The sequence below is a fragment of the Carcharodon carcharias genome, chromosome 20 (assembly GCF_017639515.1).
Source record: "Carcharodon carcharias isolate sCarCar2 chromosome 20, sCarCar2.pri, whole genome shotgun sequence".
NCBI lineage: Eukaryota > Metazoa > Chordata > Chondrichthyes > Lamniformes > Lamnidae > Carcharodon > Carcharodon carcharias.
The window spans coordinates 83157970-83179714 of record NC_054486.1 but is presented as its reverse complement, the minus strand read 5'-3'; the positions used below and the strand labels follow the sequence as shown (position 1 = coordinate 83179714).

General features: G+C 47.5%; 1 protein-coding gene across 1 annotated transcript in view; it reads left to right on the top strand.

Annotated features, from left to right (window-relative positions):
• The first annotated feature begins 20683 nt into the window (after positions 1-20683).
• rtn1a (reticulon 1a) overlaps positions 20684-21745 on the top strand; it is a 215735-nt gene continuing 214673 nt past the window's right edge. The window contains exon 1 of the mRNA XM_041215028.1: positions 20684-20738. The gene's annotated coding sequence lies outside the window, so the exon portion shown is untranslated. The remainder of the gene's footprint in view (positions 20739-21745) is intronic.

The window sequence follows — 21745 nt, the reverse complement described above, 5'->3', positions numbered from 1 at the left end:
CCCCCCCAACCCCATCCCCCCCCCCACAATCCCCCCAACCCCATCCCACCCCCCCCACAATCCCCCCAACCCCATCGCCCCCCCCCCACAATCCCCCCAACCCCATCCCACCCCCCCCACAATCCCCCCAACCCCATCGCCCCCCCCCCCCACAATCCCCCCAACCCCATCGCCCCCCCCCCACAATCCCCCCAACCCCATCGCCCCCCCCCCCACAATCCCCCCAACCCCATCGCCCCCCCCCCCACAATCCCCCCAACCCCATCGCCCCCCCCCCACAATCCCCCCAACCCCATCGCCCCCCCCCCACAATCCCCCCAACCCCCATCGCCCCCCCCCCCACAATCCCCCCAACCCCATCGCCCCCCCCCCCACAATCCCCCCAACCCCATCGCCCCCCCCCCCCCACAATCCCCCCAACCCCATCGCCCCCCCCCCCACAATCCCCCCAACCCCATCGCCCCCCCCCCACAATCCCCCCAACCCCATCGCCCCCCCCCCCACAATCCCCCCAACCCCATCGCCCCCCCCCCACAATCCCCCCAACCCCCAGCGCCCCCCCCCCCCACAATCCCCCAACCCCATCGCCCCCCCCCCCACAATCCCCCCAACCCCATCGCCCCCCCCCCCACAATCCCCCCAACCCCATCGCCCCCCCCCCACAATCCCCCCAACCCCATCGCCCCCCCCCCCACAATCCCCCCAACCCCATCGCCCCCCCCCCCACAATCCCCCCAACCCCATCGCCCCCCCCCCACAATCCCCCCAACCCCATCGCCCCCCCCCCCACAATCCCCCCAACCCCATCGCCCCCCCCCCACAATCCCCCCAACCCCATCGCCCCCCCCCACAATCCCCCAACCCCTTCGCCCCCCCCCCACAATCCCCCCAACCCATCGCCCCCCCCCACAATCCCCCCAACCCCATCGCCCCCCCCCCACAATCCCCCCAACCCCATCGCCCCCCCCCCACAATCCCCCCAACCCCATCGCCCCCCCCCCACAATCCCCCCAACCCCATCGCCCCCCCCCCACAATCCCCCCAACCCCATCGCCCCCCCCCCACAATCCCCCCAACCCCATCGCCCCCCCCCCCACAATCCCCCCAACCCCATCGCCCCCCCCCCACAATCCCCCCAACCCCATCGCCCCCCCCCCACAATCCCCCCAACCCCATCGCCCCCCCCCCACAATCCCCCCAACCCCATCGCCCCCCCCCCACAATCCCCCAACCCCATCGCCCCCCCCCCACAATCCCCCCAACCCCATCGCCCCCCCCCCCACAATCCCCCCAACCCCATCGCCCCCCCCCCACAATCCCCCCAACCCCATCCCCCCCCCACAATCCCCCCAACCCCAACAATCCCCCCCCCCACAATCCCCCCAACCCCATCCCACCCCCCCCACAATCCCCCAACCCCAACAATCCCCCAACCGCACCCCCCCCCCACAATCCCCCCAACCCCAACAATCCCCCCAACCCCATCCCCCCCCCACAATCCCCCCAACCCCATCCCCCGCCCACAATCCCCCCAACCCCAACAATCCCCCCCCCCACAATCCCCCCCCCACAATCCCCCCAACCCCATCCCACCCCCCCCACAATCCCCCCAACCCCAACAATCCCCCCCCCCACAATCCCCCCAACCCCATCCCACCCCCCCCACAATCCCCCCAACCCCATCCCACCCCCCCCACAATCCCCCCAACCCCATCCCCCCCCCCACAATCCCCCCAACCCCATCCCCCCCCCCCACAATCCCCCCAACCCCATCCCCCCCCCCACAATCCCCCCAACCCCATCCCCCCCCCCCCCACAATCCCCCCAACCCCATCCCCAACCCCAACAATCCCCCCAACCCCATCCCCCGCCCACAATCCCCCCAACCCCATCCCCCCCCCCCACAATCCCCCCAACCCCAACAATCCCCCCAACCCCATCCCCCGCCCACAATCCCCCCAACCCCAACAATCCCGCCCCCCACAATCCCCCCAACCCCAACAATCCCCCCCCCCACAATCCCCCCCCCACAATCCCCCCAACCCCAACAATCCCCCCCCCCACAATCCCCCCAACCCCATCCCACCCCCCCCACAATCCCCCCAACCCCATCCCACCCCCCCCACAATCCCCCCAACCCCATCCCACCCCCCCCACAATCCCCCCAACCCCATCCCACCCCCCCCACAATCCCCCCAACCCCATCCCACCCCCCCCACAATCCCCCCAACCCCATCCCACCCACCCCCCCACAATCCCCCCAACCCCATCCCACCCCCCCCCACAATCCCCCCAACCCCATCCACCCCCCCCACAATCCCCCCAACCCCATCCCACCCCCCCCACAATCCCCCCAACCCCATCCCACCCCCCCCCACAATCCCCCCCAAACCCCATCCGCCCCCCCCCCCCACAATCCCCCCAACCCCATCCCACCCCCCCCACAATCCCCCCAACCCCATCGCCCCCCCCCCCACAATCCCCCCAACCCCATCGCCCCCCCCCCCACAATCCCCCCAACCCCATCGCCCGCCCCCCCCCCCACAATCCCCCCAACCCCATCGCCCCCCCCCCACAATCCCCCCAACCCCCATCGCCCCCCCCCCCCCACAATCCCCCCAACCCCATCGCCCCCCCCCCACAATCCCCCCAACCCCATCGCCCCCCCCCCCACAATCCCCCCAACCCCATCGCCCCCCCCCCCACAATCCCCCCAACCCCATCGCCCCCCCCCCCACAATCCCCCCAACCCCATCGCCCCCCCCCCCACAATCCCCCAACCCCATCGCCCCCCCCCCCACAATCCCCCCAACCCCATCGCCCCCCCCCCCACAATCCCCCCCAACCCCATCGCCCCCCCCCACAATCCCCCCAACCCCATCGCCCCCCCCCCCCACAATCCCCCCAACCCCATCGCCCCCCCCCCCACAATCCCCCCAACCCCATCGCCCCCCCCCCCCACAATCCCCCCAACCCCATCGCCCCCCCCCCCACAATCCCCCCAACCCATCGCCCCCCCCAATCCCCCACCCATCGCCCCCCCCCCCACAATCCCCCCAACCCCATCGCCCCCCCCCCCACAATCCCCCCAACCCCATCGCCCCCCCCCCCACAATCCCCCCAACCCCATCGCCCCCCCCCCCACAATCCCCCCAACCCCATCGCCCCCCCCCCACAATCCCCCCAACCCCATCGCCCCCCCCCCACAATCCCCCCAACCCCATCGCCCCCCCCCCCACAATCCCCCAACCCCATCGCCCCCCCCCCCACAATCCCCCCAACCCCATCGCCCCCCCCCCACAATCCCCCCAACCCCATCGCCCCCCCCCCCACAATCCCCCCAACCCCATCGCCCCCCCCCCACAATCCCCCCAACCCCATCGCCCCCCCCCCCACAATCCCCCCAACCCCATCGCCCCCCCCCCACAATCCCCCCAACCCCATCGCCCCCCCCCCACAATCCCCCCAACCCCATCGCCCCCCCCCCACAATCCCCCCAACCCCATCGCCCCCCCCCCACAATCCCCCCAACCCCATCGCCCCCCCCCCACAATCCCCCCAACCCCATCGCCCCCCCCCCCACAATCCCCCAACCCCATCGCCCCCCCCCCCACAATCCCCCCAACCCCATCGCCCCCCCCCCACAATCCCCCCAACCCCATCGCCCCCCCCCCACAATCCCCCCAACCCCATCGCCCCCCCCCCCACAATCCCCCAACCCCATCGCCCCCCCCCCCACAATCCCCCCAACCCCATCGCCCCCCCCCCCACAATCCCCCCAACCCCATCGCCCCCCCCCCACAATCCCCCCAACCCCATCGCCCCCCCCCCACAATCCCCCCAACCCCATCGCCCCCCCCCCACAATCCCCCCAACCCCATCGCCCCCCCCCCACAATCCCCCCAACCCCATCGCCCCCCCCCCACAATCCCCCCAACCCCATCGCCCCCCCCCCACAATCCCCCCAACCCCATCGCCCCCCCCCCCACAATCCCCCCCAACCCCATCGCCCCCCCCCCCACAATCCCCCCAACCCCATCGCCCCCCCCCCACAATCCCCCCAACCCCATCGCCCCCCCCCCACAATCCCCCCAACCCCATCGCCCCCCCCCCACAATCCCCCCAACCCCATCGCCCCCCCCCCCCACAATCCCCCCAACCCCATCGCCCCCCCCCCCACAATCCCCCCAACCCCCATCGCCCCCCCCCCACAATCCCCCCAACCCCATCGCCCCCCCCCCCACAATCCCCCCAACCCATCGCCCCCCCCCCCCCACAATCCCCCCAACCCCATCGCCCCCCCCCCACAATCCCCCCAACCCCATCGCCCCCCCCCCCCCACAATCCCCCAACCCCATCGCCCCCCCCCCCCACAATCCCCCCAACCCCATCGCCCCCCCCCCCACAATCCCCCCAACCCCATCGCCCCCCCCCCCCACAATCCCCCCCCCCACCCACTCCCCCCCCCACCACCCCCCAACCCCATCGCCCCCCCCCCCCCCCACAATCCCCCCAACCCCATCGCCCCCCCCCCCACAATCCCCCCAACCCCATCGCCCCCCCCCCACAATCCCCCCAACCCCATCGCCCCCCCCCACAATCCCCCCAACCCCATCGCCCCCCCCCCCCCAACCCCATCCCCCCCACAAACCAACATCACCACCCCTTGGATCCCTATTCCATCAACCATCCTTCACACATCCTCCTCCATACTACTCACTTTCTCTACCCCATTTGCCCTCCTATTTTCCTTCCACCCTCACTTTCACTTCCCCCCCCATCTCTCTCTCTTTCTCCCATCTGCTTCCTTTTCATTACCCTCTGTTGTTTCCTCAAAAAGCCCAATTCATCATTTATCAGACTGACTTGCCTTCACAAATCCATGTTGGCTGTCCCTAGTCATGTCTTTCTAGGTGAGTACTTATTTTATCAAATATTATAGTCTGTAGAAGCTTATCCACTGCCAATCTATGGCTACCTGATGTCTCTCTTTCTGAACAGAAGTGTAAAAGAGGCAACCCTCCAGTCCTCTAGCACAACTTCCACATTCAAGGATGCTTGAAAGATTGTGGTCAGAGCCTCTGATATTTGCTCTCTATTTTCCCTGATCATTCTAGGATGTAAGCCAAGATAGCTGGTGCCTCTTCCAACTTCAGCTCCACCAACCTGAATCACTTCTTCCTCCTGTATCCGTACGCTCTTCTGTAAACAAAAAAGGGCGGAGGTCTCATTTATTATCTCTCCAATGTTTTCACCCTTCACAAGAAGAATTCTTATTTTATATTTAATTGGCTCTGCTCTTTCCTTAACAGTTATTTTAATGTTATAAATGGATAAAAAGTAATTGCTATTTCCCTTTGGTTATTTATCCGTCTTTCCTCATACCGTCTCTTAGCTTTCTAATATTTTTTGGTTCTTTACTATATTTTGTTTACCTAGCTTGATTTTATTTTGTATTATTTGTCTCCCAATACTTCTAGCCCACCAGCAGCCTTGCAGACTCCTGAGAGTTGCAAAAACTAGAAAAAAATGACATCATTCATCAAGTCAGGGAAAGCAATCAAAAGAGAGTTTCAGGAGATAACAATGACCATGATAGCCTTTTGTAACTCACCTTTTGTACACAGCAATGTTGGTCTCCCCCAGGAACTTGCCCAGCTCCCTCTTGAATTTTTGTAGTTAATCTGCATGAGCTGGAAAACTGTCCTAAAGGATCGATAGCCTTCTAGAAAAAGAAAAATCTCTCAGCGTCTAACCTAGTTCTATGTTTATGTAGCTTGTACATATTATTCCTAACCAATCAATTAACTCTGGCTCTGAAGAAGAGTCATATGAACTTGAAACATTAACTCTGTTTCTCTCTCCATAGATACTGCCAGACCTGCTGAGTTTTTGCAGCATTTTCTGTTTTTATTTCAGATTTCCAGCATCCACAGTATTTTGCTTTTAAATTAACCTTTCTATGTACATACAAGAGGTTATTTTTTCTTTATTGGTCCTGTTTTTCTCTTGCTTTATTGTCTCTCCTCGGAGATTACATGGCTGCAACAGCGAAGGGGGAGTGGAGGGTGGGCAGGGGGGACGGGCAGCAGGAGGAGGTGGAGAAAGAAGTGTCTCGTAATGATGCTTCAAGCATCATGGCTTTGAGGCACAATTGATGTATCAGCTGGCCTTTTCCTGGCTGTCATTTTTTTTTTTACAATATTCATATGTTCCTTTGTCATTTAAAATCCTAGAATGAATTTATGAAACTGTTTTGAATATCTAGTTTCATAATTCATATGTTTAAAATGTAACTTTTAGTTTTAGGAATTGGATTGTTTTTAATGGGATAAGTGGAAAAGCTTGATTAAGACACTAATAAATAACCCTAATGTAAATGCAAATAAAAAAATCCAGGGCTAATTACAGTTAAAATATAACCTGTGTTTATTTTACAAGGTCAGAATTAGCAGTGAGAAAACGTAAACAATGAATGACCCATCTCTAAGCTTGCAATAGAGCCAAAGGTCTACACTTATCTCAAATAGAATATATAAATTATTCATATGGGTCACAGAATCAAAAGGGGTTGTTTTGAAGGTAAGATTAGTTTGCATTTCTGTTTGGAACATCCCAAAGTATGCTACATTGCCATGGAGATAGGCTGTGGGGCTTTGAAGTTTCTTTTGTTTGATTTATCTAGGTGTTATTCACAGAAGGCAGTTGCAGATTTGATCTTGTGTAGGTCTCAGCTCAGTTGGAACTCATGAGGGGAAAAAAGCTGGAAGATTTGCCTTGCTTGGATCTAAAGAAAGAAATCTCCAGTGACCCTCCCACTGAAATGCAGTTAGCCTTGTAGCATAAAGCAGTCAGCTTGAACAATTGTCTTAGATGGAAGCTGTAGGAAAAGGAGGGCAAGAAGGCAATGGAATATTCGCAAAGAAAAAGAGCTCTAAATGTCCAAGTGTCAGACTGGAAAACTGAGGAGAAATCAAAGTGAATTCCTGAGGACTGTGGCAAACCTTTAGGTTGCTCCCTGAAGAAGTGAATGAATCTTCTACGTTTTCTAAGACAAGGGAACTCTTGGGAGGAAGTAAAAGTAAAACTGGATTCATAGCATATATAGTTACATAGCATTAAATTACTAGTGCATTTTCTTCAAGTTTTTTTTAAGATATACAATAAAGTTTATTTTTGCTCAAAATCGTGAAATCTTGTGGCGTGGTCCTTTCATTTAATTACTGGGTGTTTGAATTTCTCATTAAACATTAATGGTCCCTATTGGGATCGTAACAAAACTTAGAAAAAATGACAAATCGAGAGCTCACAACATAAAAGAAGCTAAGCCAGATCTCTTTCTCTCACTCTTATCAGACTTTAATTTAGAGCCAGTATGTTTATACATATGCTTGGCATTAACCCTACCCACTTGCATCATACAATATTTTATCTATAATGTCACAATGGCAAAGTTATGATTATTATGTTTTAAGACTGTATCTTTTGATTTGTGAGTTATAGTTTGGGACTCTATCTTTAAATTTAGAGTAAATTAATGGAAACATGTGATCTGTGCTGGAATCTACCTGACTGTAAATGCTGGGTGGTAATTGGTACAGTACAAAGGGAATACTCAAATTGTATTACTTAGAGGTAGGTGACTGATATTTACATTTGAGGAAATCACAGCTGTTGCTCTGTTCACAATCAAAAGACTTGAAGTCTCCTGAAACTCAAACATATTAAGGGTATCAAGATTGTAAATAGTTGTAGTGAAATCTGCCTCTCTGTTTCTAAGGTGGCAGAGATAGCTAACATTGATTCTTGGATCAGGGCTAAGATGTTTCACCTTGCCATAGAGAAGCAGTTAGGGAAGCCATTTTTGGGATCAAGTTACAAGCTTTCTTATAACCCAGGGAAATCATAGAGAGAAAGTTGCAACTTTGGTCTTGTGTAGTTTGTAGCTCACTAAGAGTTGTTGGAGCAAAAGAGATGAACATTAGCCAGGCCTGCACCCTAAGCAGAGAAAATACTAACTTTATTGTTCACCTCAAGGAATACGAGTGGGAGCTCCCACTCAATTTGGAGATAGAGTTTGTGAAGGGAAAAGAGGTTGAAAGATTTGCCTAACTTGAAGCTAGAGGATGAAATCTACAATTACCCTCATACCGAAAGGCAGTTAGCCTGGGAGCAGGCAGGGAAAAAGCAGTCCGTGTCTGTTCAAAGCCAGGATACGGAGCATAGAGGCCATCAAGAATCTGGGTACTCTTTATTTTTAAAATCACTGAGCACAAGTGCAGTGAGGCCCAAGCTTGAACTGAGAAGTTCACAGTCATTAAGTTTTGAAGAAAAGTTAGAGGGTCTTTTAGCCAAAAACTAATGAAAGGATCCCCATGAAATCGGGTAACGCAAAGAATGGCACTGAGGAGAAATCAAAGTGAATTCCAGAGAGCTGTGGTATAGTTTGTTTGATATCAGAAGGAAGTGAATGAACCCTCAAGATCTCGTAATGCATAAAGGAAGCTCTTGAATGGAATTAGCAAGTAAAAATGGGAGCAGGATATACATTCTCAGTCTTAACAAACTATAGTATTAAGTCAGTAGTGCTTGCTTTACTTAATTTTTTTTACCCACAGTAAAATGTTTTTGTTTAAAAATGTGAAATCTTGTGCCATAGTCCTTTCAATTAATCACTGGGTGTTCAAATTTCTCTTTAAAAGTTAATGATCTCTACGGAGATCATAACAACAATCTCATCCAAGCCCTTGAAGTGAAGCAAGTATCTATATTGTGTGTTTTCAGGAATTTAGTTAATTCCTTACCAGGAGTAGGAAAGTTGTTGCTACTGCAAGTGCTCAGTGAATAAAATCAGCATGTTATGATGGTTGTTTGACCTGTATATGTTTTAGCAATTAGAAATCGAAACAAAGACATTATTGAAACAAGCGATTTGTCAACTGTACTTATGCTGCCACTTCTGCATTGACACAAAGCAGTTTACAGTGCACCTCAATGAATTAAATATCAGCATGACTTTTACATCCTGTCCTAATTTGACACTTCAGCACATGACAGCTATTTGCAACTCTTTCCAAGAGGCAATTTCACATCAATCTGGTCTTGTACTGGCTGCAAACAAAACTCCCAACTCGTTCCAATGCCACATTTCAGAAGTACCTTTCGAACACCAGGAGAAAATTTTAATCATCATATTCAGTATCCTTAATGTTAGAACAAAGCAGACACCCCTATCATGCTCTAACGTTAAAATGAGCTGTGAAAAGAGCAGAGGTCTATGCATGCATTGAATAACATACAGAATCCATTGTTGGCAAACTGTAGTGTCATATTAAACTGGGCTCATTCTGAAATACAAAAAGGTTTGCTGACTATGCATTCAACAGATACTATATTGCGGTACAATTGCATTGGAAGGTAATTAACGCAAATTCTTCTTGTTCAGGAGACCTAAATTTTATTTGATGTCAAAGTGATACAATGTATTAAACTTGTGGTATATATGAAAAGTTAAAATACTCATTTCGATTTTCTGTTGGCTATTCAATCAAACCAATTCAAGAAATGTCACACAAAAGCCTTTTTCATCTCCTCCATAAAATATATTACCAGCTCACTGAAACTGCTGTCCACCACCTCTTCTCAGCCCAGTGCTTTTGAATATTGTGAACTGCTCTTTTTCCTCAGATATCGTTCTTCCTACTGTCAAAACTGTCTTCATTAACCCAACCCTTAAAGAGGCCGCCCTTCATTCCTCTACAACTACCACATTTCTAATCTTCCCTTCCTCTCAGCTGCTAATCCAATCATCTCACCTAAACCCAATCTTTCCCTGTTTAAAACCTCAATGTCAAAACCAACAATATTCTGTATGGCTATGACCACAGTCTATTTAACCATTCTCAATCTTTCCAGAGACCATTACTACAATCAACTCTCCAAGGCATAGTACCTTTCATGATTACACTGTACTCAAAGGTTTCATTTTTGGCCTCCCTTTGTTTCTTCCATAAATGCTGCATCTCAGCTACATGATTAGCGATCACAAAGTCACTGGGACTGCACCAGTTTTACATCTCCATCACAGACCCCAACTTTTAATGCATTCCAACATTCAGTCCTGTTCAACCATCACCACAGTCCTCAACAACCTCCTCTAGCTTTCCATTTCCCAATGCACAGACCACAAAATTCCTGAACATTTCCTGCTCTTTATGTTCAAGCCTAAACAAAACCGGTGTCCACAGTCATTTACTCTAACAACCCAGTTTCTGCTTGGTGTCCAAGTTCTCCATAATGTAAAAGGCACTAGAGTTCATGCAAATATGGAATCAATATTTGGAAATATAATACAATAAACAAAAAATATAAGTATTGTATGGGTACAACGTCACTGAAGTTCAATTCGTTTTTATACTAAATGTTTAGAGACAGATAAACAAACAATAAGATGATAGAAACCTCACTCGTGGGATCAGGGGCACCTTTAATTGGCGAAACAAATGTCTAATTTGCGGCAATTGTATCCATTCGGAAGAGGGTAGGAGCCGCCTTCGAACAGGATGACATTTGGCTTTTAAGACCGTTTATATATATAAAAAAAAGTCAAATGGTCACTCAACCCATCGATGGGTGGACCGGAGATCACCAAGAGACTGTCAGGAGGCCAAACGAACTCATGAGTGTGTGTCCTGGCGTCGGGACTAGACCACCAGCGCCGCCGTGTCTGCGTTCAGTACAGTGTGTTCAGCGGCGAACACATCGATTTTATAAAGCCTGAAAACACATTCAAACCTGTGGAAACTGCCGCGAGAATAATTGACCCGTCGCACCGACATTTGAAGTGAGTAAAATGGTTGTAACGGCACCGATTCACTTCCAAAGGGGCAGGGGTTTCAAAACTCTCTCACACACAAACACACACACACACACACACACACACGGGGGGGGTGGGGGTGGGAAAAAGAGAGAGAGAGAGATCGGATGGACTCTCCTTCCCCACCCCCCAGTAACTGGCGATTCATTAATTCTCATATGATAAAGAGGATTAAAAATGTCCCGTCCTGTCAGACACCTCACCTCTAGGTGTCCGCTTGCTGTCTGCCCCCACCCCCACCACGGCTGGCTGGCTGGCTGGCTGGGTGTTTTATCGGTTCCCCTGTTTAAAAACCATTTCGCCGACTGCACATTCTAACCGACTACGCGTCTCTGTTGTCCCGGAGCCATTTTGGTTTCCATGGGGAAGGTCAGAGGTTAAGGGGCCAGCAGGCAAATCCTTTCAAAACAAGAGACGAAACGCAACAGGATGTTGGAAACCTGACAACAGAAAAAAAACCCCAGAAATATTCAGCAACATTTTCATTTTATTGTCTAACTTTTTTTGACAAATGCTTTTATTTTCAAAATAATCCGTGAGGAGACGCTGACCCAGCGCCAAATGAAAATCAAACTCAAGTGTCACCCTATTAATAAAGGGGCACGCACGTCTGATTAAAAAAAATGAATCACCAAACCAGATAAAACATAACTTAAAATTAAATTATTACTCTTATACACAATATGCTTCGGTAGTACTGGAATTAGCACCATGCAGGAACTCCGAGTTGGTATACCTTGTCCTGCCTAGAGATGCTGAGGATACGTTCAAGACAATGAAGGTGGAAACTATTCAACCTTTTCTCCAGCTTAATATATGTTGCCCAGGTCTCACCAGCATAAAGGCGTGCACTGAGGATACAGCCTCGGTAGACTCGCAGTTTGGTATTCTTGGTCGGGTTTCTGTTGTTCCACAATCACATCTGCACTGACTTGCAATCATCAGATGGATGACGGCTGTATACCCAAAGACCTTATGTTTGGTGAACTGGCCACTGGGTCACAACCTTCTGGACATCCATACCTCCATTACATGGATAATTGCAAGCAAGATATAAAGTTGACAAACATGGATGCAGACAACCAATAAGACAGTTGGCTGTGACCTTTGGAGGGACATTGGGAGAAATGAGAAACAAAACACTCAGCTGGCCAAGAAGAGGTCTCTGAGAAGACATAGGCTAGTGAATCCTGTACCTTCTCAGCCCACTGTCTTCATATGCAGCAAATGAGGCAGAGACTTCCATGCCAGATATGGGGAGCCCCTGAGCCACACTAGGTGAGGGTTAACACAGAGTTGACCATCAAGGTGCAAATCATTGTCTCATGAGGCAGAAGGCTGCCTAGGAGACGCCAGTACCAATGCTGATTGACCTGCTGAGTATTTCCAGCTTTTTCTCATTCGCTTTACAGGCAATCCTTGCTCTTTGGTGTCCTTCACACCCAAATACTTTCAGTAATTAGTTTGGCAAAATTAAAGGATCAATTAAGAATGAACATTGTATAATGTAATAGTAAAATAATCAGATTTTTTAACCTATATTTGCTAAAATTAATAAGATCAGACAATAATCAAAGTAGAAGATAATTGTGAAATATTTCTTTGTTTGGATAGTCTATTTGGATTGCCACCTGAAATTTTAAGGTGGATAATCTAGAAACGCCTGAAAGAAAATCTAGCCTTTTGATGTTGAGTTTATAAAACAGAAATCACCTGTTATTACTTATCTCTATGTCAAGTGAAGGCAACTGAGAAGTTCCATTATTAAAATTAGTAGGGCTTTTCACCTTTATTTCAGAGATGCCATCTGTGTATGAGATGTTAAACTGAGGCTCCATTTGCTCTCAAGTGGATGTAAAAAAAGTACTTAGTTGGCTGTGAAGTACTTTTGGATATCCTTTGGTCATGAAAGGCACCATATAATGCAAGTCCTTTCTTTCTTTACCACCAAAAAAGAAGATACCTAAAATCAAGCTACAACCTGATATTCTAACCCACCATTTCATCCAGCTTGACAAAAGGTTTTACCACAATAACTGATTTTTAACAAAAACAAACCTAGTTACCAAGGATGAAACATTGTCATCACTAAAACATTGAGGAGAAAACTGACATAAAGAGTCATAAGAGATATTGCAGCACAGAAGGAGCCCATTCGGCCCATCAAATCCATGCCAGTTCTTTGTAGACCAATCCAGTCAATCCCATTATGCTGTTCTATCTCCGTAGTCCTGCAAGCTTAGTTCCCTCAAGTCTCCATCCTGTTTTCTTTTGAAATCATTCTTTGCGCCCACTTCCACCACCTCATTGGCAACAGGTTCCAGGCCATTACAATTTGCTGTATAGCTTGTACCATGAATTAATGGGAACAGCTTTTCTTTGTATACCTTATCTAACCTGTCATAATCTTGTACATCTCTTATCAAATCTCCCCTCAATCTCCTTTGCTCCATGAAGAACAACGCCAGCTTCTCCAATCTAACCTTGTAGCTAAAATCCCTCATCCCTGGAACCATTCTGATAAATCTCCTCTGTACCCTCTCAAGGACCCTCACATCATTCCTAAAGTATGGTGACCAAAACTGGACACCAAACTCTAGCTTTGCCCTAACCAGAGCTTTATAAAGGTTCAGCATAACTTCCCTGATTTTGTACTCCATGCTCTATTTATGAAGCCCAAGATCCCATATGCTTTGCTAACTAATCTTTCAATATGTCCTGCCTCCTTCAAAGATCGATACACATGAATCCCCCAGCCCTCTATCCTTTCAAACTCTTTAGAATGCTGCCATTAAGTCTATATTGCCTCTCTCATCCCTTGTGCCAAAATGCATCAACTCACAGTTCTCTGTATTAAATTCCATTTACCACTTGTCCGCCCATTCTGTTAACCTATCCAAATCTTGTTTGAGTCAACTGGTATTGTCTTCACTGTTTGCCAGACCTCTAAGTTTGGTATCATCAGCAATTTTTAAAATTTTATTCTGTATTCCAATAACCAAATTATATATAAAGCAATAGTCCTAACACTGACCCTTGAGGAACACCACTGTCTATATCCTCCAGTCTGAAAAACAACCATTTACCACAACTATCTATTTTCTGTCCTTAAGCCAATATTTTATCCAAGCTGACAATGACTCTCTGATTCCATGAGCCTCAATTTTGGTAACCACCCTTTTATAAGGTACTTTGTCAAACACTTTCTTAAAATCCATCTTGACAACATCCATTGCATTCCTTTCACCAGCCTTTTTTATTACTTCATCAAAAAGGACAATTACATTAGTCAAGCATGATCTGCCTTTTAAAAACCCATTCTGGCTCTCCTTAATTAACTCAAACCCCTCTGAGTGCCTGTTGATTTTTTTTCTCCGCTTATTGATTCTAAAACCTTACCCACTGCTGATGTAACACTGACCGGACTGTAGTTACGAGCAATGGCCTTACACCCTTTCTTGAAAATGGTTGTCACATTGCCAGTCTCCAATCCAAAAAAATGATCAAGGAAGAATTTTGGTTATCTTTTTACAATGTGATAAAACTAAGTTATCTTAAATATTTTTACATTCTGTATCAAAGTTGTCTAAATCCAGAGGACATAAATTAATTTAATATTTTAAAATGTTTAAAAGACCTGTCAACATTTCAGCAGAAGGCAATGGACACATCTGAAAGAATATTACTGAGCACGCAAAACAAAGCATACCTAAGATTAGAAAATTCAGACTAAACGAGTGAGTGCAGATGGATTAACAACAAATTAACAGTGAAACTATGAAACTACCTTTTACAAATCCTGCAGTAACAACAACTTGCATTTATAATATACAAACATAAAAACTAGGAGCAGAAGTAGGCCATTTAGTCCCCTGAGCAAGCTCCATCTGTCGTTCAATAAGATCATGGCTGATCTGCTCATGTTTCGAGTTCTACATTCCCATCTACCCCCGATAACTTTTGATTCCCCTGCCTGACAGGCATCTATCCATGTCTGCCTTAAAAATATTCAGTGATACCGCTTCCACTGCCTTCCGAGGCACAAGAGTTCCAGTGTACAACCCTCAGAGAAAAAAATTCTCCTCATCTCTATCCAATAAGGGCGACCCCTAACTTTAAAACAATGAGCCTTATTTCTGGACTTGCCCACACCCTTTCCACATTCACCATGTCCAGATCATTTAGGATCTTGTATACTTCAATCAAGTCACCCCTCACTCTTCTAAACTCCAGTGGAAACAAGCCCAGCCTGTCCAACCTATCCTCAAAAGACAACCCACTCCTTCCAAGTATCAATCTGGTAAACCTCCTCTGAACCGCCTCCAATGCATTTACATCCTTAAATAAGGAAACAAAAACTGCACACAGTATTCGAGATGTGGTCTCATCAATGTCCTGTATAACATCCTTACTTTTATGTTCAATTCCTCTCATAATAAAGGATAGCATTCCATTAGCCTTCTTGATTACAAGCTGTACCTGCATACTAATGTTTTGTGACTCATGCTCGAGAACGCCTAGATCCCTCTGCACCTCAGAATTCTGCAGTTGTTCTCCATTTAAGTAATACTTCGCTTCTTTAGTCTTCATGCCAAAGTGAACAACTTCACATTTTCCCACATTATACTCCGTCTGCCAGATTTTTGCCCACGCACTCAACCTATCTATATCGGTCTGCAAGCTCCTATGCCTCATATATATTTCATAGTTGTAATCAAAAAATTGATGTGGAAGGGAAGTAAGGGAATATTAAGATGGGTAGCAAGCAGTTTTTAAGTGTGACATGGATAACAATGGTGGAATGAAAGAAGAGGGAATGCACAAGTAGTCACAGAGTCAAAGGAACGGAGATTTTGGAAGGAGCTGGCCGGCTAGGAGAGGTTACAGGGAATTCCTTTTTAAAATTCTTTCATGTGGTGTGGGCATCACTGGCCAGGCCAAAACAAAAACAGAATTACCTGGAAAAACTCAGCAGGTCTGGCAGCATTGGCGGAGAAGAAAAGAGCTGACGTTTCGAGTCCTTATGACCCTTCGACAGAACTAGGTGAATCCCAGGAAGGGTTGAAATATAAGCTGGTTTAAGGTGGTGGTGGGGGGGGGGTTGTGGGGGGGGGGGGGGGGGGGGGTTGTGTTGGGGGGGGGTTGGGGGAGAGAAGTGGAGGGGGGGGTTGGGTGGGGGGGAGAGAAGTGGAGGGGGGTGGTGTGGTTGTAGGCAAAAGCAGTGATAGAAGCAGATCATCAAAAGATGTCACAGACGGCAGAACAAAAGAACGCATAGGTGTTGAAGTTGGTGATATTATCTAAACGAATGTGCTAATTAAGAATGGATGGTAGGGCACTCAAGGTATAGCTCTAGTGGGGGTGGGGGGAGCATAAAAGATTTAAAAATATTTAAAAATAATGGAAATAGGAGGGAAAAAGAAAAATCTATATAATTTATTGGAAAAAAACAAAAGGAAGGGGGAAGAAACAGAAGGGGGGTGGGGATGGAGGAGGGACGTCAAGACCTAAAGTTGTTGAATTCAATATTCAGTCCGGAAGGCTGTAAAGTGCCTAGTTGGAAGATGAGGTGTTGTTCCTCCAGTTTGCGTTGGGCTTCACTGGAACAATGCAGCAAGCCAAGGACAGACATGTGGGCAAGAGAGCAAGGTGGAGTGTTGAAATGGCAAGCGACAGGGAGGTTTGGGTCATTCTTGTGGACAGACTGCAGGTGTTCTGCAAAGCGGTCGCCCAGTTTACGTTTGGTCTCTCCAATGTAGAGGAGACCGCATTGGGAGCAACGAATGCAGTAGACTAAGTTGGGGGAAATGCAAGTGAAATGTTGCTTCACTTGAAAGGAGTGTTTGGGCCCTTGGACGGTGACGAAAGAGGAAGTGAAGGGGCAGGTGTTACATCTTTTGCGCGGGCATGGGGTGGTGCCATAGGTGGGGGTTGGGGAGTAGCGGGGTGATGGAGGAGTGGACCAGGGTGTCCCGGAGGGAACGATCCCTATGGAATGCCGACAGTGGGGGTGAAGGGAAGATGTGTTTGGTAGTGGCATCATGCTGGAGTTGGCAGAAATGGTGGAGGATGATCGTTTGAATGCGGAGGCTGGTGGGGTGATAAGTGAGGACAAGGGGGACCCTATCATGTTTCTGGGCGGGAGAAGGCATGAGGGCGGATGCGCAGGAGATGGGCTGGACATGGTTCAGGGCCAGCCCATCCCTAATTGCCCTCATTCAGAGGACATTTTTTTAAGAGTCAACCACATGCTGTGGGTTTGGAGTCACATGTAAGTAAGTCAGACCAGGTAAGGACAGCAGATTTCCTTTCCAATGATCAGTAATGGTTTCATGATCATCATTAGACTTTTAATTCCAGATTTTTATTGGATTCAAATTTCACCAGCTGCCATGGATTTGAATTTGAACCTGGTGGATTTGAACCTGGGTCCCCAGAGCACTACCCTGGGTCTCTAGAATACTAGTCCAGTGACAATACCACTATGCCACCACCTCCCCTTAAACATGAGTATGAGAATTTTAAATGACAGGTAATGGGGGACTGGAAGTCTATCAAGAATAAGGACAGGGATGTTGTGCAAGCAGGACTTGGTGCGGGAGAAAAGGGTATCAGAGTTTTGGGCAAGCTGTAATTTATGACGGGTGAATGAAGTAAGATTGGCCAGGAAAACAATAGCAAGAGACTCACTGGAAGTTTTTTTTATTCATTCATGGTATGTTAGCATTGCTGGCAAAGCCAGCATTTATTGTCCATCCCTAATTTCACTTAAGAGGTTGATGGTGAGTCGCCTTCTTGAACTGCTGTAGTCTGTGTAGTGAAGGTGCACTCTCAGTGCTATTAGGTAGGGAGTTCCAGGATTTTGACCCAGTCTCTCTCCCTCCCCCTTCAACCTACTGATGGAGCCGTTCTTTACACTGCTTAGACCATATACTCTGAAAATCCTAGCCCAAACTACTCTACCTCCCTCTCCTCCTTTCAGAATCCTTTGAAAACCTACCTCTGACAAGTATATGGTTATTACTTGTTTGGATCAGATCCATTTTTGTCTGATTACGCTCTTTGAAACATCATATAATGTTTTTCTACAGTAAAGGCACTGTATAAATGCAAGTTGAATGTCCATTTTCTTCATGATCTACAACTTGTTCTGGAATTGAAAAGATACAAAATACAGGTAAAATGAAAAAGAAGCATCCAAAGGATGTGATGGTGAAAATTCATGCCTTATCCTTTCATTGGCATAGGATTTTATTTGCTTTTTTTTATTTGACCCATTTCTTTTTTGTTATGCTGTGAATTTGCTTTTGCAGAGATATCAAAGTAGATGATATGCTGTTCACAAGGTCTTTTCCCTTCCTACCATATTAGAAAAGTCCAATTCAGGGTTGCAGGGAGTCAGAGCCTATCCTGACAGGCAATGGGCACTAGATAGGGTACACCCAGGACCAGACACCAGTCCATTACAGGCACACACTCACACTAAGGGGCAATTTAACCATAGCCAATCCACCTAACAAGCATGTCTTTGGATGGTAGGAGGAAACCAGAGCATCCAGCAGAAACCCATGCGGACAATGTGCAAACTCCAGTCGGACAGAAACTCGACATCAGAATCAAACCTGGGTCCCTGGAGCTGTGAGGCAGCAGCACTAACCACTCTTCCACCGTGCTGTCCGGATAACATACTAACACCAACAATACTAGGGGTGCAAATTTCTACCAGAATTCTCCTGCTTATCTGCCATAAATTCATTAAAAGACTTGTGAAAACTCCTACAGCACTATTTTTCCAGGATTTTTGCACCCTTTTCATTGAATGCACAGCATATGGAAGACCCTTTATGAGGAGGTCTTTTTCTTATGCCTTAATTCTCCCTAGTCTGATGTACTTCATGACCAACAACAATTTGTATGCATTTGGTGCATTTAAAAAATGTAATGTCCCAAAGCACTTGATGGAACTTTATAAAACAAAGTGTGACATTGATATTAGGTCAGGTGACCTAAGCTTGGTCTTAGACGTAGGTTTAAGAAGGAAAGCAAGGTGGAGAGAGACAGAGAAGTGCAGGGAGACTATTCCAGAGGTTGGGGGCTAGGCAACTGAAGGCAAGGTCACCAATGGTGGAGCAGTTAAAATAGGGGTTGCACAGGAGTCCCGAATTAAAGGAGTGCAGATATCTTGGAGGGTTATAGGGCTGAGGAAGTTTTCATATGTAGGTAGGGATGAAGCCACAGAAGAATTTGAAAAGGATGAGAATTTAAAAATCAAAACACTGCTTGACTAGGAGCCAGTGTAGATCAGCGAACACAGGGGTGATAAGGTAACAGGACTTGGTGCAAGTTAAGACACGGGTCTTTGGATGACCTCTTATTTAGGGAGAGTAGAATGTGTGAGACCAGGCAGAAATGCAATGGGATAGTCAAATCTAGGGGTAATGGTGGCTTGAATGAAGGTTTCAGCAGCAGATAAGTAGAGACAGCAGTGAAGTTGGGTGATGTTTCGGAGGTGGAAATAGGCAGTCTTAGCAATGGCACAAATCTGAGGTCAGAAGCTCATCTTGGGATCAAATGTGACACCAAGGTTGTGAACAGGCTGGCTTAATCTTAGGGTGTTGCCAGGGAGAGGAGTGGAATTGGTAACCAGAGTGCAGGGACCAAAAACAATGGCTACAGTCTCTCCAATATTTAATTAGAGGAAATTTGTGTTCATCTAGTACTGGATGTCAGATAAGCAATCTGATATTTTAGCAGTAGTGATGGAGTCGAGAGAGGTGGTGGTGAGGTATAGCTTGGTGTCATCAGCGTACATATGAAAATCTAACACTGTTCAGTTCTTACTAGTTTGCATTATCTGCTCTATTTGTTCTCACTTAACATTCCCACTCTGGCTTTTCCTTTCATTATATATAACTGGCTTAAAGCTATGTTTTACTATAAACCCAATAGTGCCAGGAAATTCCTCCTGGGATAACTGTTCAAATCTAATCCTGTACTCCCCACAGTCTAAGATTGAATATTTCCAATGCATCTGAAGATATAAAATGGGGGAAAAATCTTATTATTAATTTATCCAAAACTCAATGAATCTGCAATATTCAGATAAATGTGAGAAAATTTGGTGAATAGTTGAAAATACACACAAATGTTATGTTTCCAATATTTTACCCTTTTCTGAAAACAGTGACTTGTGAGTTCCACACACATGAGCGTCTAGTATCATGTTTAAGTGACCACTTGTTATGCATAAATCCAAACAGTAAATATTAATGGGATGGATACTCAAAAATGGGGCCATTCCATCCAAGTATAATCCTGTTTTTCCAAACATCCTCCTACATATTTTCCTGCAACATCTTTTGATCATGATCACAAGGGTATTTTTACTATTTTTTTCCCTTCCCTACCCAAAGGACACTGGATAATTACAGCACTCTGCTATCTTCCCAATTGAGAATAGCTAAGTAAACAAAAACTAAAGATTAAGTCTGAGATTTCTTTTTGGCAAATTAAAATCATGTGGTGTATTTACTTAGCTGTAGGAAGCTATCAGGACTGTAATGTCAAACAGACATAGCGTGAATACACAATAAAAACGTAAAATGTTACATGTTTAGATCTTGGATAAATGTGTGTAGTTATCGTGTTAACATGACAGTTATCTCTTCTATTAACAGATGGCTTGGCTGCCACTGTGATTCTGAACCTGTGGGACACAATTGACCAAGAGGAGCATGAAGCAGAAGACATGAATTACATAAATCCTTCTGAACAGCTTTCCACTGCCACAAGGAAACCAGAGAAAACAACAAAGGAAAAGCCAGACGAGAATGACCTTCAGATATTTTCACTTCAAATTCTGGTAAATAACTGTACTGATGAGAATTCATTGAACATCAATACCAACAATTACTGCAATTTCTGGAAATTGCTCTGGAAAGATTTCTGCCTAGTGTTTTGTGTTGTAGTTCCTTTATGTATTTTTTTTATAGTAATTCAGCTTGTTTACATTTATTTCCATGTTGAATTCTTTTATATAGGTGGCTGATCCAATCCCACCAGCTACCTGTCGAGTGAGTTAGGCTAAAATGACCCTCTAAGCAATTTATTAGACTGCCACAGTATTGGTAAACATTTTACACTTCTTATGTTGGGAAATCCTTGGCCAGACAATCAATAGGATGCCCAGAGCTCCACTTCAGGGCTGCTTCCATGCACGACATGAAGGCCCAAGACATCAATTATTGCACTTAGCTTTTGACAGAGGAAATAGCAAGACTTTTCAGGGGCTGGGACGATGACCAGTGGCTACAGCGGCTTGGCATCAGACAGCTTCATGTGCGACACTTGTGGCAGAATCTACCTCTCAAGGATTGGCCTCTTCAGCCAACAGCATAGTTGCACCCATTGAAGACGCCACATCTGAAATGGAATTGTATGCTGCGGGTCTGTTTGTAGATGAAAGAATATCAACAATGACCTTGATCAGCAGGCATTGTCTAACAAGCCTTCCTTTCTGACTGTGAACACAGGGAGATTAAAAAAAAGAGGGGCACATATAGTCAGAATTTTCTTTTAAAAAGTTATAAGGCCAAGCTTTTGCTAGGCTCAGTATGAAAATGCAAAGTGTTAAGTTTTTAAAAAATTAGTTAGAATGTTGCACTAATGTGGGGAAACATGATGTGATAAAGTCAATCCAATCAGTTTATTGCCCCACTCTATCCTCATAGTTCTGTGAGTTTATTTCTCTCAAATGCCTATCCAATTTACTTTTAAAATAATTCATCGTCTCCACTTCTACCACCCTTATAAGTAGCAAGTTCCAGGTCATCACCACTCGCTGTGTAAAAAGAGTTCTTCCTGACATCA